This window comes from Muscardinus avellanarius (assembly GCF_963383645.1).
Source record: "Muscardinus avellanarius genome assembly, chromosome: 4".
In the NCBI taxonomy this organism is placed as follows: domain Eukaryota; kingdom Metazoa; phylum Chordata; class Mammalia; order Rodentia; family Gliridae; genus Muscardinus; species Muscardinus avellanarius.
The window spans coordinates 72,925,216-72,940,823 of record NC_137789.1 but is presented as its reverse complement, the minus strand read 5'-3'; positions in this window follow the sequence as shown (position 1 = coordinate 72,940,823).

The following is a 15,608-nucleotide window of genomic DNA, read 5'->3' as shown; positions in this document are numbered from 1 at the left end:
TACAGGAAAGCGAGCAAATGTGTGTTACTGCCTTGTATGCAATTGATACCTTGTCAAATGATGCTGTTTCACGTATACATCCCACAGTGTTCAACCATGGATTTGAAAAGTCAATCTTATACCCAAGGACAGAATTTCAAAAACAACAAACTGTGCATACACTTAAACAAGTACTCCTTTAAATGTCTGTGTCACAATTGTTTCAAACACTTAATTGCCATTTGAACTCATATTTTCCTCTTAACTGCCAAGACATCCTGCTGCCTCGGCATCTATGTGTTGAAACCCCCCACTCCACATAGTTAAATCGGCAAAAACACCCCGAGAAGGAGGTGTCGTCTCTGGCCAAAGTACCCCCCACTTTTAGATACCCTTCACTATTATTCCTTTTAACTTTCTACACGAATTACTCCAGTGATGTGAAATTAGGACTATAAAAAGAAACTGAGTCCGTGGAAATAAACTCTCTAATAATCTGTCTAAACGTCCTTGGCTCTGCTCAACAATAATGAGAAACTGGCCAGAATTCAGGTACTGTGATAAGCACCCCAGCTGCAGCAATCACAAATGGCCTCCGACCTTCATCACTATCTATCAACTCTGGCAAAAGTAGCTCAGTTCAAAATAATTATTTACCCTTGAAATCCTGCCTAGAGACAGAGAGAAACCTTGTGTGTAACCTTAAAGAAACAACTTAGCTGCCCAAATACAATAGACCCAAAGAAAAAGACTGTTAACTTTTACCTCAGTGTGAGCATTCCAGGAGATAGAAAAACTGGCCGCATAATTAGAAATAAATATTACAAAATAAAGGACAGACATTTTAAATATATATGTATGAAGGAAAAGAAATACCGTAAGAATAAGAAAAGCATTTTTGCATGAAAAAGAGCTTATCATAAGAAAGTCCCAACTGGGAAAGAAAGAAATTAGAAAGTTAGAAGCAGGCTGCAGAGAGTTTGTGACAGGGAAGTGGATTCTTTTAATAGGCTTGTTGTTTAAAGAAGAGTGCTCAGCAGTTAAGGAAATACATCTAACAATTAGAACTAAGAACCTTGTGGTGTTATTTGTGATATTTTGTCTGCCAAACTGTGTTGTGAGTATGCTTAAGCTTTCAGACTTAGAAGATAAAATGCCAACACCTGAAGAAACTCCATCACATCCACCTGAATCACCACATCTCCCCACACTTGCTATATGAACTGAGCCCAAAAGATGGAAAGTTCCAGGAAAAGTTCCCGAGAAGCTCCCAAGCCTTGACTATCCTGGGAGGCTGCCACCTGCAACTGCTTATCTACAAGACCTTGGGACCTTGGAGAGGAACAGAAGTTAATTCTTCAAAGGCCAACAGCCAGCTGAAAGACACCCGCCCCCCTTTCTCTTAACTTTACTGGTGAAGTGTATAAATTTCTTGGGGTTTTCATAATAAAGTGTCATTGGCTCAAGAAGCCTTTGTCCACCTCAGGTTCTTTTCCAAAGTGTCGTAACTAAAAACTTAAGGAATTCATAGAGGGGAAAGAACCGCTGCAGATAAGAATCTGCAGAACGTCGCCTGCCTTTTGTCCCATCTTTCTGAGGCCCCTGACCGCTAGTGGACTTGCCCCCCACAGGACTGAACCCGCCGGCAACACTTAACATTTAACATTCTCTTTTCTTTAATATCCAAAATCAAACGATGATCATCTTAAAAATAACCGAGAGCCCGCTGGCCTCCTCAATGGAAAAGTTTTTTCGTGGGCCACTGGCTGCTCGTGTGTGTAATAAAACAAAAATGGTCTCATGCTGAATTCCAAGTTCTTTGGACATGTTGTAGCATTGCCTTTGCAATGGTTTCTGGCTTGTAGTACCTTACACTTTGAAAATGGAGGAGAAAAATGGGGCACAAATCAAAATATCTTGATGTAAGTTCACCTCTACCACTAATTGTCTGGGTGATTACAGGCAACTTCTTTAACTGATTTTAAAAAATAGTAAAATGAAAATCACAATACATGATTTGTAGACCTTGTAGTGTCTTACCTGAAGATAAGGGAAACTATATCAAAGCACTCTATAACATGCATGTGATATAATTATTAAATATTATTACAAGTTCATGACCGACCCCTCAAGTACAATGGGGATCCTTAAGAAGGACATGTACTTTGAGCTATTTATCAGTTGGCAGTATTGGTTCCTTCAGAACCATCCACATTTTCTGATCTTCGTTGTGATTGGCAGGTTTAAAGGTATAATTCATAGTATGGACCAGGCTCCTTTGAAGCCATCTAGTCCAGAGAAAGAAGTACAGTAATTCAGGCTATCTAAAACTTAAGACAGATTCCAATGGGGTGGCTTTAGTTGAATCAGTCTAGTTAGGTAAGATAATAAGCTCTATCTTTTCATAACATAGGTCATTTTTAACAACTTTATTATCTCATTTAAATCTTAGAACAATTTTGTGAAGACAACATCTTATTGTATTTCTGTTTATTAAGAAATAAGCTAAGGCTAAAGTATGTTATTTGCCAAAAGTCCCACAGCTTATAAACAAGAGAGCTAATAACCAGGCCTAGGTATTTGGATTTCAACCCTCTATTTCTATATTCTAGTAATCTCATCAATTCTCTGAAAAAAAACTAAGACAAAAAAAACAACAAAAATAGGAAGAGAGGAAGGAAGAGAGAGAGAGAGAGAGAGAGAGAGAGAGAGAGAGAGAGAGAGAGGAAGAGAGAGAGAGAGAGGAAGAGAGAGGGGAAGGGAGGAGGAGGAAGAAAGAGAAGAAAGAAAATGAGTTTTAGTAAAACCATAAATTGGAGCTAAGATACTAAACTTATAATACTCACATGACCTCAGCAATTTATGAGGTCTGCTACACTTCAAAATATAAGACCTTCAGGAAGAAATGCTTTTGTTTCACTAAAAAATAACAATATGCATTCAAAGAGCAATAGGACCTCATTGGCATATTCCAAAGTCAAAGCTTCACAACTTGTCTGGCAATCTAAAATGTAAGGGCTCCAAAAGCAAGTGGACAATGGCCCTCTGGTCATTATCACTCTCAATTCGATAGAAACATCTGGTTGGTTACACTAGGGGAATATATTACATTAGTTCTACTAAGCAGAGAGATGACTAATTTCCCTAAAGTGAATTAACAAGAGGTATACCCCAAAATCAAATTCAAGCCTTTCAGATTTCAAAGGCCTTATCTATCTACTGTTACTACCTCCCAAATTAATGTAGCAACAATTTAGAAATTAACTCTGATAGTGCTCTTTAAATTCTTCTTAATGTATACATTCACCATAAACCTGATGGTTAGGTATATGAGTTAAAAATGGTTATTGTTTATTGATTATCAGATATTTTGTACATGTTATTTTTGTCCCTTGAAAACCCTTTATATTAGATTACTACCAACCTATTTTGTGTGAAGAAGTCTAGGGTCAAAGGCAAAATCTGGTATGATGCTTCACCCACCTCATCCCTGAGTACCAACACATTTAACCCCAACCGACCACAGTCTACTACACTGGTGCTTTCTTCTCCCATGCTTACCCAGTTCTCATGTCAAGAGGAAACTATTTTTGTAGTACTAAAAGAATTATATTTTTAAATTTCCCCCAAACACATAATATTGGTACACATTCAAAGAATAGAGTGGAATAACTCAATACATGCGTAGAATGTATAACCATCAAGTCAGTCATAGATTCCATTTTTAGTCCAGCTGATTCTCTTGTTTTTAAAAAATAGAATGTTTTGTTTCTGCACTGTGTTTTAAGGTAATTTTATGTCAGGGATTTTGCATTATGAAATGAAAATAAGTTAATACCTATTTAAGATCATGTTCTTGACAAAATACAATGCTGCAGGCCAATTCTAAGTTTTATGAGAAAAGAAATAACAGCTGAGGTCATTGATAGTTCATTCAATACAAGATTAGATTCCCCAAAGGAAAAATATAATCAGGTATCCTCTTTTGTATGTGTGCCTGTTTTAACAAATCAGCTCTTTGCAAAAACCTAAATAATTAAATAAATTTATTGGTTTCTTATTGATCTATTTAGATTTGCAAATGAGTTTTCGTTGACTTTTGTATTGCTTTGTTTTACTGGGGTATTTTAGTGTGAGCTATAAATCCTAAAAGAAGGAGCACTGAATAGATACTTAGATTGGGTCTAAATCTTCTCTTATGGGCAGAGCTTTCAGTAATTTGAGTGATTTAAAAATGGAAGAGCCTTCCTAAGGTCACTCATTCCCACACAATATTTAGGTAAAGGGTAGATAATTGCTTGTATATTCTAAAGGGGATTTAAAAATCTAATAGAGGACCAACGTCTCTTCCCAATCTGATAGTTCACAAAATTCTATAAAATAAAATTTTTCAATTTGTAAAAATTATGGCTTCTGCAATTTTGCTAACATTATTAAATAATCAACTTCAGTCAAACTGATTTAAAACATACAAAGGAACTCACAGCTATAGCATTTCTGATAGCAAACTTTGATCAGTATCAGACAAGAGACCAGGATAGGCCATCTATGTGCAGTTAGTGTGGCCCTAACATTAGAGAAATGGCCTGAGTACCTTCCCGGGACTGCCTCCAGTCCCAGGGCTCTGCCACATTCTCTCTGCTTCTAGTGCTCAAAGTTTATCTTACAGAGACTTGTATCTATACATTTGTTCATTATTTTTGAACATAACAATGGAGTATATATAAAAGGAAAGAAAAGCAGAGAAAGAGGGATAGAAAGAGGAAACGAGGAAGATGGAATAAAGAAGTAAAATCAATATATATATTAAAAATTAATTAAACACTGGTGGAAATAGTAATTAGTATAGTTATCATGGAGGACACTTCAGAATTTCCCAGCAAGATTCTGGCTTCTAGGCCAGAAATTCCAGTGTTAGTATACTGTAGAGATAAGCTCCCGCCTGTCAAGAATATATATGGAAGAGTCTTTGGAATATAGTTAGGAATAAAGCAAAAACAAATAAATGTACATCAGGGTTTTTCCTTGTATTTAAAAATAAAAAAGAAAGCACTATGCAAATTTTTTTAAAAAGAGTGAAAACAGAAACAAAAACATCACTTAACACTTAACGGGAACAATTCTTTTTCTGACCACTGAAGCCATCGCAGACACCTGCACCCCTGTGATCCTGTGTAATTTTTGCCTAATGTACTTGTGTGAGCCCTGTAGAGATGTTGGGGTTTGCTATTCATCATACGAGGCTCACTGAAAGATATTTGGCATGGAGACGATGAATTTTCAAACTAGTTCAAAGGTAATTGAAAATGGAATTCTGAGAAAATCTAACATGCATCCTTATCTCCACATAAACACATCAATACTCATTTTAAGCCTGCCAGCTATCTATCTGCTAGGAAACACTCAATACTGCTTCTTGTACACTGAGCAGATCATTGAGTTTTCTCTCCAAAACTAATAGTACAATCATTTGCAACGAGAAATCCTTCTTTGTCTGATGAAATACTATCCTCCCTGAGCTGCTGCCTCATATTCGAGCAGAGTTCAGCCTATGAATTTCATAGCATAAGAGGAGATCCCTGAAGCTGCAGGGAACCTTAGAGATCATCGGGTCAAACCCCATTATTTTGTAGGTAAAATAGCCAAGCCTAAAAGTCATCTTAAGAACCCAAGCTGCCTGTTACTTTTATTTTCAAAATTGGCTGTTCTCTCTTTGTGTTTCCATTTTTTTTCCCAAACAAAAGTCTGTCATTTTAGAGGGGGGTGGAAGATCCATTTAGAATAACCATACATCTTTGTCGTAGCCTAATTTTTTTAATCATAAGGATGCCCTAGTTAATAGTATGATGTTGGGTGTGAGTCTAGTCTTAGAGAAAAGGTTAATGACTTGGGAAGAAAACCATAATTGTTTTTCTTGGGAAGAACATAATTGTTTCTCTTCCCAAGAAAAATACCAAAAATTTTTTGATATGTGGTACTGGAGATTGAACCAAGAGATAGTCTAATTCTGTGCTACACTCCCAGCCCTATTTGTTTTCTTCTTTGTAGTGATACAACATTTAAGGTTGTATCGCCACAAAGAAGCATTGGAAAGATACATTAGAACCATTACTTGATTGGTTTCTTCCACAATCCAATAAGAAGGCTATTAATTGCCTATTTTACAGATGAGGAAGTGGAGTCCCAAAGTTCACAGACTTCCACAAGTCATAGAATAAATAAATGGTAGACCTTCCTGGGAACTTAAACTTGCAAGAAATCAACAGTACTTGGTAGAATTGGGTGACCATGCCACAAGTGTTCTTAAAATTCTCACTAAATATAAAAAGCTCATCTATTAAGTATAAGTTAAATAAGAAAAATACTGAGGACATAAGAAGTTGGCATTGGATTGGAGCTACAGCATCCAAATATGAAGTAAAGTCACACACAGAACAGGAAGGAAATAGCTGAGGAGTGACAGCCTAAATGTTTATAAGACCTGACTAACATGCCATTATGACTTACACACACTCAAGGCAAGAGCTAGGAATGCTGACAGTGGGCTGCAATAGATCCCAAGAATGGCTCTCCCAATCCACTCCAAGGTCCAGAAGATTCAAGATTCCTGTCCTCTCTAAACGACAAAGCTTAACTACTAATCATGCAGCCCACTGATTCCATAGAATTCAAAAGCAAATTGATAGCTCAAGGAGAAGGAGAAAAATGAACATAAACATCAGTTTCTTTCTTGAAAGGACTCTGAAATGATTCAACTTACAAAGATAGATGCGGAAAGGAAACAGAAAAATTACACTATTGATGATGATGATTATTAATATAACTGACCTTAAGATATTGGAGATAAACTATTCTAAAATGTGATAATATCACAGAGAAATAATCCTACATATAAAGTAAAGATGGAAAAATAAAGCAGTCAAGTAAAAATATCAAGTATACAAAATCAAATAAAATCAGGTGGGTTTTTTGTTTGTTTTTTTTTTTGTTTTTTTGTTTTGTTTTTTGGTGCTTGAGATTGAGCACAAAGGCATTCTTCCTCTGAGCTATACTCCCAGCCCTATTTTGTTTTTTACTTTGAAACAGGGTATCACTAGATAACAGAGGCCCTCATTAAGTTGCTGAGGCTGGACATAAACCTTCAACATACTGTCTCAGCCTCCCAAATGTTATAACAAACTTGCACCACCATACCCGGCTCCAAAAATATTTTTTTTGGTATGTGATACTAGAGATTGAACCAAGAGATAGTCTAATTCTGTGCTACACTCCCAGCCCCATTTATTTTTTATTTCGAAACAGGGTCTCACCAAGTATCTGAGGCTGGCCTCAAACCTGCAATTTTTTAATCTCGGTCTCCCAAATACTAAGATTACAGGCATGAGGCACCATGCACAGCTAAATAAAAATTTTTAAGGATGTTCCCCAGAGGTAACGTTGAAAGACAACTATAAACCAAGTGAAAAATTATCAAGTTGGATTAAAACAAGCCATAGAAATGGGCTGGGGGATATAACTCTAATGACAAAAAGTGCAAAAATAGATAAAAATATAAAAAATATAAAAAAATAACATGTCAAAGCAAGTCTAATGGCAGCATGCTTTTCTGTTCTCATAGGTTAGCAAGGAAGGCAGAAGCAGTATTTCCTAGAGTGAAGACAAAATGGAACCAGAAAAAAAGCCGATTTTTTTCAGGTCTAGCAAGAGAGATTAGTATCTTTGAATTGAGGGTAATTCGTGACCTTCAAGCACCTCAATCTAAGTGTGCCAGGCCTTCAGAGCACAACAGAGGCAGCTTCTATAAACTTTTTGTACAAGCTTATTCTTTTGTTTATTCTCAACATCCCATGAACACACATGGCAGGGATATATAAGAAGACAAGAGGAATGTTATATACTGTTCTCTAGCTCCTGGTGATCTAAAGTCTTCTATGTAAACATGTAAACTAAGTAATCTTCATAACACCAAATGTAAAGATAAACTAATCAGCTTTTCACTTATAAATTAGGGAACTAAGATACAACTAATTAATGTCAAAGCCACAGTTATGAGCCAGGATTCTGGGCTATTATCCCAGAGCTTTTAGAATAAATTGTGCTATATCTCTCTAATACCACACCAAGCTTGGAGGACATACTAAGAAAAAATGTTATTTTTCAAATTCTAAGAAAACCCCTTGACAGTCATTGCTTCAGCATCTCTTCCAAGCTCTGCTTCCCTCTACGGCGTTTCACTTGGAAAAGGCAAAGGGTGGGCTGATTCAAGATTTATCCATTATCCCCTTCTCTTAGAACTTACCACTCAGTGAGTGGTAAAAATAGGAAGTAGAAAGAACAACTTCAGAATTGGACAGATTCCGGCCATTCTTTATGTTTCTCTACAGCGCCTCAGATTGTTTTTCTTTCTTTCTTCATCCTTTTTTTAAGTAAAAATGGGTAATCGATAAGAATTGATTTTCCTAATTATAATCATGCTTACAGTAATAGTCTATAAATTAAAAAATTAATTGTTTAAAATTTAGCTGGTGAAAAATTACAGCAATAGATTTTTAACTTTTACTTTAAAGAATTATTTTTATGACTTTTAGGTTTCATAAATATTTGAGGCCCATATGTTGTATATGCAATGTGTGTTTCTGAATCACCACTATTGGAATTAATATCTCAGTATAGCACATGCTGACATTTTAATAGCTTCATGTACATACTGTGCCTGACTTTTTCCACCATTGGGAAGCTGTTAAAAGCAGTGGCAAGCTACCTTGACATGTTCTACATTATGCCCTAGATCAGAGAAAAATCATTTAGCAACTAAAAACTGATCTCTAGAAGAGACCGTCTCACTTAATTCTATTTACTTAGGACCCAGAATATCTTCACATACCATGCAGACATTGATTGCTAAGCTGTACTGTAGGCACGGCCAAGGCCAAAGTCCTGCAAAGGTCATCTGCTAATTTCCAGGACAGTATAGTCTTCCTACAGGAAGTGGCAAGTGGAAGCCAGTTTCTTCTCCGTAGCCAGGAGTTGCCTCACCCCTTACGCTGATGCACACACTCACACACCCTGTCTGACTCTCTCAGAATTCTCTGCAGCAATCACCACAGAAGTTTCCTCCATGCTTTGTCTACAACCATAGTTCACAACAAAACAGACTTCTGCAACAAAGAAACCCATCTTTACAAGCTTGAGTGTCAAAGGAGCTGGACAACTGCCTGTATTGAGTCATTTTAATGATAATTAAAAGAGAAGAATGTAGTGAAGGGTCAGTTTGAGTGCTTCTTCCTGACCGAATGAATTACAATTCTTATCCCTAGAATCTCCTATGAGAAGCAAATATATAGAATTCTCCTTTATGTTCTTGGTAGTTAATTTTATTGTTCTTGTAAGAAAACTCATCCTTGATGTTCTCCCAAGATATCATCTTCAAGGAATGTTCCTTAAAGCCACCAGAACGAAAAAACTATAGATAGTACTTTGCTCATGATAAAACATGTATCACTTTACACCAAGTTTCAGAGTGTTTCCATCCAACATTATGCCTGCTTTTCTGCTTCCAAAGTGCCTCTCTATATCTGTGTGCATTATATAATTCACACACTCTGTGATGTGTTTGCTTGCACATCTGTCTCTCTCCCTCCCTCCCCTACCCAGCTCTCTCCTCAAGGTCATCTTTCTGAGAAAAAGACAGGGATTGTGGCCTATTTATCTTGCAGTCTAACAAATGGTCAGCAAGCCTTCTAAGAGACTAAGCTGTCGCTGCCTTTAGGTTGCACAGCCTGTCACTGGGGCCCTGGCTTTTGGTCTGGATCAATTATCTTCTCCTAGAAAGTTCAGGATCAAACTTCAGTATTTATTGCTTTTGCTTCTTCTCTCTGGATTGGGGGGAAAATGGCTTCTGTAATAGAATCTATAAGTACTTTGTATTAACCGGCCTTAGTATCTTCTTCTTAAAAGTCTTGGTGGTATGTGTTTTTTTTTACTCAGCCACAAGCCTCTGATCAAAGCATTCTGGACACTCTGTGGTCTCTCTCTTATCTCCTGTCACCTCAGCTATTCCACAAGGCTCTGTTTCTGAGTCTGATATTAAGATCTATCTTTGCTTTCTATCTTATTCTTTCTTCTTAATCAACCACAGGACTCAAGGCATCTGTAGCTCACTCTCTTCCTTCCTTTCAACTTATCTTTATTATTCTTGCTGTTTTATCAGCTCTAAGTGTCAATAAGCACTTCACAATCATACTGTACTTTATGCTCTCCCAAGAGCACCTATCCTCACCTTCAGGAGAACCTTCTACCTTCACAATAGCCTCACTCATGCATTTATAATGCAAATTTACATATTAGAGAAAACAACTCTTACTGTTTCCTTTTAAGCATTCTAAAATATCTTCAATCCTAAATTAACATTTTGAACATTCTTCCTAGGTCTGTCTCATGGTAGGAACAAGGACATTGGAGTCAAAAAATCTAGGCAAAATGCCGCTTTATGATCTTGATTAGTTACCATTGCTGGCCTTCTCACTTACTCTTTCGTAAAGTAGGTGCAAAAACACACCACAAAGTATTCTGGAAGGCGTGTGAATATTATGTGACACATGGTAGGCACTCAATAACTGGTAGCTATTTGGGGTAAAGAAAAAGAAAGAAATCTGTACTTCTTGGATGAGGACACTCAATATGGGTCCATAGGAAGCCCAGCTGGAAAAAAATGATGAAAATTTAAAATCAGTTTCATCATATTGGCCTCCAGATCCAACACCTTGCATGAAGTTTGATCTGCTTTTTTACTCATTTTATAACAACCATCTGTATATGAAGACACAAGTAAGATCATTTCATAAAAGACCATGAAGTCTAGAATAAACTCTTTTCTGAAATTGTCTGCATCCCCTATCTCTGAATATCCTGCTATCTCTGCAAAGACAGTGCTGCCATCATTTGTGCCTGGAGCAAAGATTTAACTGCTCCATAAAGATGGCAGAGCCAAATGAAAGCTATTTCATTAATTCAGAAAATAAATTACTTTCCAGCCAAATCTCCACCATCCCAATGAGAGATCGAGCTTAGAAAGCTAGCTACAAATAATCTTCTGCAATCTCTCAGCACTTGCTATTCAGCTACAGACAGAACAAACACCATTGATTTTTCAAATCAATGAAATGAAGACTGAGTCATAAAATTAGAATGATGAACAAAGGTCATATTATGGTTCTCAAACTTTTTGTTTGATTCTACTATATTTAAGAACTCAAACTCAATAATTCCCATGAATATCACTAAAAAGAGAATGACTAAAGAGATCCTTTACAGGGGAAAAAAGGGGACAGAGATTGAAAATAATGAGTCTTATTGGGTATACTCTGAGAGATAAGGTTTTCAAAACATTGCTTTTGATGTGGACCTGTTCAAGTGTTTTGTTTAATACCTTCCTGCTCACCTTTCATAGCATGCTTATTATAGAGTACAGACCGTGGGTAGATAGTTGTGGGTTTTGTTTGTTTTTTGGGTTGTTGTTGTTGTTGTTGTTGTTGTTGTTGTTTGCAAGTCTAGGGATGGAACCTAGGGTCATTCTACTTCCAAGCACCACCCCCTGCCCTATTTTTTATTCTTTATTTTGAAACAGGGTCTCACTGAGTTGCAAAGGGGCCTCACTAAGTAGCTGAGGCTGTCCACGAATCACAATCCTCCTGTCTCAGCCTCCCAAATGCTAGGATTACAAGCCTGTGCCACCACATCTGGCTGGTGTGTAGATAGTTTTAAAAGCCTGGTTCCAGTGAGAGCTTCTTATTCATTAATTTATTCATTCACTCAGAAATATTCCCCAAGAGCTTTCTATAGGCCAAATACCCAGCTAAAGTCATGGATACAGTGGAGAATAAGAAAGACACTGTTTCTGGCCTCCAACTAGGACATCAGTATCACCTGATCATAGAGTGTTAGAATTCTGTAAGTACAGAGAATTCCCAGATGAGATGTCTAAAAAAGCCTTCTAAAATTTCCACTAAGGCCTGGAGAGAAGGAAGAGAAGCAAAGAGACCGAACTAAAAGATGACGCTGGAGGTAAGCAGAAACCAAGTTAGTTGCCTCATGTCAAGGTATTTAAACTTTATACTATCTGAAGGATTGATGTAGGGAGGTGTGTTAAGAATACTTTCTACCTTTTATTATAATTTCTGATTTTTCTATCATAAACATGTATATTGCTTAAAGAAAAGCAGTGATGGTCATATTTTACCTTTTAATTAAGAAATGTAGGCAAAAGAGAAAATAATAGCAAGAAAGGCAAATCCAGAAGTAAGGTTGATATTTTAATTCCTATCATTATTGTCTTACTGGAGATGTAACATATATTTACCACTTATTAGAAACCAATTAAGTGAGGAAAACACGAGATCTATGGATAAAAGTGCCAACGTATTTGGATGAAAAGCAATGGGGAAGAGAAAGCAGGAAAGCAACAGAAAGAGTTAGGTGACAGGTAGGTCATGCAAGGCTTTGTGAATCACTGCAAAGACTGGATTTAGTTCTACGTGTGAAAGAGAGCTTTTGGTGGTTTTGCGGCCATAGGATGATACAACTTGGCTTACATTTTTAATAGCTCTTTCTAGCAGCTCTGAAGAGAATTGACTATGGATGGAGAGCAGAAGTTAAGAGGAGATATATGAAGATCAGTTTGATGGCGACCACAGTATATCAAAAAGAAATTGTAGTGGTGTGGCCAACGATAGTAGTAATGATGGTGAAAGGTGATCAAACTTGGGGAATATTTTAAAATTGGAGCTGACAGCATTTGGTGATGGATAGAGAGGCAATCCAGTGAGAGAGAAAGTAATCAAGGATGGCTTCCCAGTGGACAGACAGTGTGAGAGGAAGCAATAAAGCATGGCTTCCAAAATTCTTCAGGTTAATTCCAAACTCCAGAGTGATTTTGCAGCTATGAGAAGTTTTGACAGGGCCTCCAAAAAGTTCTTTCTCTGTCTATTACTCCATTTATCTTCATTCAGATAATTCTTTTTTTTTTTTTTTTTTTTTTTTTGGTGGTACTGGGGTTCCTGGAAGCCCTTCTTCCTCCAGGCTACACTCCCAGACCTATTTTATATTTTTGAGACAGGGTCTCTTACGCCAGCGCGGCTGGCTTCGAACCTGCGCGATCCTCCTGTCTCCGCCTCCCAAGCATGGGGATTACAAGCGTGCGCCACCACGCCCGGCCTCATTCAGATAATTCTAAGAATATTTTCTATTATCTTCCTTCCTGTAGCCTTCTGGTACCCTCCTAGGCTTAGACCTGGAAGGATTTCTGGACTAGGGATTAGCTTTTATGCTAATAGTAACTTTGGATCCTAAGATTCTAGTTCCTACTCTCAGAAATAAAATTAGACCTGAGAAGAAGTACTCCTAAAATAGTTATTTCTGGACCCTGACCAGCAATCACCTGGCCAAATAGGTTGTCTATCATTAATTCCAAAGCAATGAACCACCCTTTTTATCGATAAAAATTAAAGAATTGGGGGTTTGTGAGAATAAAATAATAGATTAGAAAAGCAATTTTAAAAACTATGATTCACTCCACTGAAACAGAACATTTAGTAGTAATAATAATCTAATAGCCACTATTTTGAGAGTCCTGTATGTCAGACATTACACTAGGTGTTCTAGATGCTATAACACTGAATGCTCACAGCAGTTTTGTAAGCTAGGAACTGTCTTTCTTGTACAGAAAAGGAAATTAAGGTTAGGCTGGCCAAGAAATTTACTCAAGCTCATAAAACTAATAGATGATGAAGCTATCATCTTCAGAAGCCTTATCTATGCTTTGAGATCCCAAATTTGTAGTCATCAATCTGGACAGTTCTAGTCTACTCTCAATATAGTAGCTAGAGGAAGGAGAACACTGCCTTACAAATCAGCCAAGGCACAAAGCTGATGCTAGAATTCTTAGTGGAATAGAGCCACAAAACTAACTTAGCAGCATAGAGCTTGTCCTGTTTCAAAGAAATATTCTTGAGCCAGAAAAAATAGAAACTTGCAAATAAAAATTATATCTATTCTGTTGTGGCTAAGATTACAGTCAGAGAAATAAAATACATTTTTTTGCAGTACTAGGGGTTGAACTAATGGGTATTCTACATCCAAGCTGTATTTCCAGCCATTTTTTTTTTATTTTGAAATAAGGTCTCAATAAGTTACTGAGTATCTCATTACAATGCCAGGGTGGCCTCAAATTTGCAATCCTCTTATCTCAGCCTCCCAAACACCAGGATTATAGGCACACACTGCTGCACCCAACTTTAAAAAAAAAGAAATTTTATGCCTCCTTTCTGAACCCAGAAAATAGTTCAGGCTTTTGGAGGGATTTTTTTTTTCCTTCAACAATTATTGATAATGCATCAATCGCTGAAAGTGATATAAAGATATTTTTATTATGGCAACTCACAAGCCAATAGAAGAAATAAACATAAAATAGACTTGCTGAAAAAGAGATATATCTAAGTGCACAGATATCCAGAGAATAAGACAACTCTTTTTGGGTGGAAAAGTCACCAAGATGCAGTGCCTCATGTAGGGGTCAAAAAGAGCTATTGAGGTGTTTTTCTTAGGATCAGTTTGAGTGTTAGGAACTCCCTCTGGCAGCTAAGAAAGTAGATTAGAAAAGGATGAAAAGTGAAAGTATTGCACAGAACATTCCATAAGAGATGTGATGAATGTCTGGGCTAAAATAATAATGACAGGGACAGAGGAGAAGACAGTTTCTGGAGATATTTACATGGAAGACTTTTAAAAATCACTTTGTGCTTATTCAAATATTCAAAGAAGAACAGAAGTCATGGATAAAGATGATTCTTACTTGAAGATGAGCTTGGCTATATCTTTCCAAGATGCAATTTGTATATTCAGTATTATTTTGTTTGAGGTTTTTCTGGATATTTAGCCCTGTTTTCTCCTTGTGAAAATCCATTTGCATTTATTGAATTTCTTCTAATTACATCTTGAGGGTGGCTCAAAACAAGCCCAGCAGAAAAGGCTTTTCCTGGGAAGAATGGCCAATACCATAATGTCAAAACTCTCTAGGAGGATTTAGATGTGTTTCCTGGATGATTGCTTAAATGAGATATCATATGCAAACTGCAAATAGAGTGCCTGGCACATCAGAGGCACTCAATAAATTTTAACTATTTTTCCATTAAGGTTTAATCATCAACATTGATCACAGACTTTCTCTAGATGGTTAATTAATCATCAAGAATTTCAAGCAACATGTATTTATTGAATATGTGCACAGCTCTCTGCAGGCAACACTCCCCGCCATGTAGTTTGTCTACAGTTCATTTCTGGCCCACAGAAGCACTCTTTGGAAAGGTGGTATAAAACAATAGAAAGGGCACCAGCCTGGAAATCCGTAGATATTACTGCAGTACTGGGGCTCATGGTGTTCATCCGTACACTTGTTTTACATTTGAGAAAAATGGCATTGTGAATTGCCTAATTCAGTTTGTTAAAAGTGAAGCCAGGCCAGGCGTGATGGTGCATGCTTGTAATCCCCACGCTTGGGAGGCTGAGGCAGGAGAATCTCACAGGCTCGAAGCCAGCCTCAGCTACTTAAGGAGGCTCTCAGCAAGTTAGTGAGA